The sequence below is a fragment of the Bison bison genome, unplaced genomic scaffold, assembly GCF_000754665.1.
Source record: "Bison bison bison isolate TAMUID 2011002044 unplaced genomic scaffold, Bison_UMD1.0 scf7180017864466, whole genome shotgun sequence".
NCBI classification, from domain to species: Eukaryota; Metazoa; Chordata; class Mammalia; order Artiodactyla; family Bovidae; genus Bison; species Bison bison.
This window is the reverse complement of record NW_011495027.1, coordinates 5,028,717-5,031,082: the sequence shown is the minus strand read 5'-3', so window position 1 is coordinate 5,031,082 and position 2,366 is coordinate 5,028,717. Positions and strand designations below refer to the sequence as shown.

General features: G+C 46.7%; 1 protein-coding gene across 1 annotated transcript in view; it reads right to left on the bottom strand.

The window, feature by feature from the left end:
• Window positions 1–2,360, bottom strand: part of LMO4 (LIM domain only 4) — a 16,592-nt gene extending 14,232 nt beyond the window's left edge. The window contains exon 1 of the mRNA XM_010860344.1: window positions 2,233–2,360. The gene's annotated coding sequence lies outside the window, so the exon portion shown is untranslated. The remainder of the gene's footprint in view (window positions 1–2,232) is intronic.
• Window positions 2,361–2,366: the final 6 nt, after the last annotated feature.

Genomic DNA, 2,366 nt, shown 5'->3' with positions numbered 1-2,366 from the left:
CGGCTTTCTGAAAGGGAAGGAGGGGAGGAACCAGCAGAGGGGAGATGGAGACCATGATGGTGGGAGGGAAGGCGAGGAGACGGTGTGTGTGTTTGGGGAGGGGGGCGGGGGTGTAAAGTTGCGAAACTGGTTTTTCGTATTTTAAACAGCACCTTTCACATGCCATTGTGGTGACCGCCATCTCCCATTATTGTTCCAAATCTCATTTCATTTTGAAGATCAATCAGTGTTTTCTCTGGGTTTTCAGGACACAGGCAAGAATAATAGATCATTGAACTTTAGGATGCCTGTTAACTTCCTATACAAACACTCTCCACTTTGGTCTCACTAATCTGCCCTTGATCAGCAATTTAAATGCTAAAGCTTTGTTCCTCCAAAGGGGCGGGGGGAGCCAGGGGTACGTTACAGATAATATGCGAGAAGGAACTGTTTAAGGATGCACAAGTTATCTCCGAGCCAGTCCTGCCGTCACCAAAAACTGCTTTTAAAAATCCCCCACTCTTTCTAATGAATGTCACGAGAGAAGCAACTGGGGTATAATATAGGAATCAATTTATAAAGCTTAGCCTAAACCGATTAATTTGTTGCCTCCAATCCTGGGTCCAATAAAGTCCTCGTGTTCCTCCAGTCACTTATTCTATAAAAAGATCAAGTTATTTACTGCCAATTAAGCAGCCTGTTTTGTCTTTGTCCTCTGTAAGCCGAGAGTGTGGGCTCCCCTCGAGGCTCCCGGCTATCTGCTCAAGACATTCAGCTGATACCTCAGAAGGGAGAGGGCGAACTTTGCCTGTCCCCAGCCCAACTCGGCTACTGCAGGAGAAAAAAAAAAAAAAAAATATGAGGGGAAGGGAACGAAACAAGGACTCGGGTTCCTTAAATAGGCCGATTTTAAACACATTTCCTCCGAAAGAGTCCCGGAACGTGTGTCCAGTGACCGCACAATAAACCAGAATAAGAACTGCACCAATTAAGCTGTAACAAAACCCTGAGACTTTGGAAACAGGACCACTCTAAAACCCATTAGCATTGCATTTATCCGAATGCATCATACCTTTATGTAAATTGATTTATCTGATGCATTTACTCGAGGAATTGCTTTTTGTTACAATTTGCCCTAACCCAAATGAATCTGCATTTCCTGCCCTAGGTCTTTAAACAACCCCCCCCGCCCCGTTTTAATCGCTCCAAATTCCTTTTTAAAAGAGGAGAGGGAGGGAGGAGATTCCAAGCTCTTCCCCGCCCCCATCTTTGGTGAGAGGTAAATATATATGTATTTTTTTTTTAAAGGAAACACTACACTGAGAAAAGCATCCAGTAACCCCATTAGCTAAAGCTCTTAAGGACAAGCAATACCTTAATGCTGATTAAATCTAAAAGAGATGAATCAAGAGGACTGACCAGAAACTGACTCCCCTGATAACTAAGGACGGGCCCTCATCAAGTTTCATTTAGAGTTGGGGGAAAAAAAAAGAAAGAAAGCTTTTAAGTTAAATAGGCTTATACTCTAGTAATTACATAGCCAAGCAATTTAGGTCCTGGGATAGTCAGTGAAATAGAAAGCAGAACTGGCAGCTAGAGGCAAAATCTGCCCCCCTTTAACAACGTCTCTGGTGTTTTTTAATGGAGACCAAGGGAGGGACAAACGTAGCGCTGGCAATTTGTAGTACAAAAATGGATGCTTAATTCATGTCTTGATTTTAATTAGGTGATTCACCGGATTTCTTCTGGATTGGAACAAAAGACTTATAAGCCAAGAGGAATTTTTTAAAAGAACCAGCAATACCCAATCTTGCTCACTTAGATCCTTTCTGCCACTGTTTCAAAAATAGTGTGGGGGGGGGGGGGGGGGGGGGGGGGAGTGGAGTGGAGGGTCGTGACTATTTCCCCCACACTACTTCTCAGACTTAAACCCTTATAGCACCTCCAGCCTTTCCCTTCGGAACTGAAAATATACCCACCCCCCCTCCAAGGTCTCCAACAGCCCCATCTCCAAGAAGAACCCTTTTGTAAGCAGGAACCGCTACAAAGCTGGCGGCCCGGGGCTGTCCTCCGTGCTAGCTCGCAGGCCGGCCTCGGTAGTTTCAGACTCACGCATTATCTAAGCCGACGTATTGTTTACTTGCAATTTGGGACGGTCAAGGGAAGGAAGCCAAAGAAAACAGCCCCGGCCCAAATCGGCCCTCTCCTCTTTCTCCCCGCTCCCTGCCCGCGGCTCCCCAGCCGTCCCCTTACCTGCTTTTCCCCTATATTGCAATATTGCGAGAGGCGACGGCGGCGAAATGCGAGCGAAGCCGCTCGGCTTCCAAGGAAGGGGCGCCTCGGCTGGCGGAGCTGGAGGGAGGGGGGATGTTCTCGCAGAAGCAGGA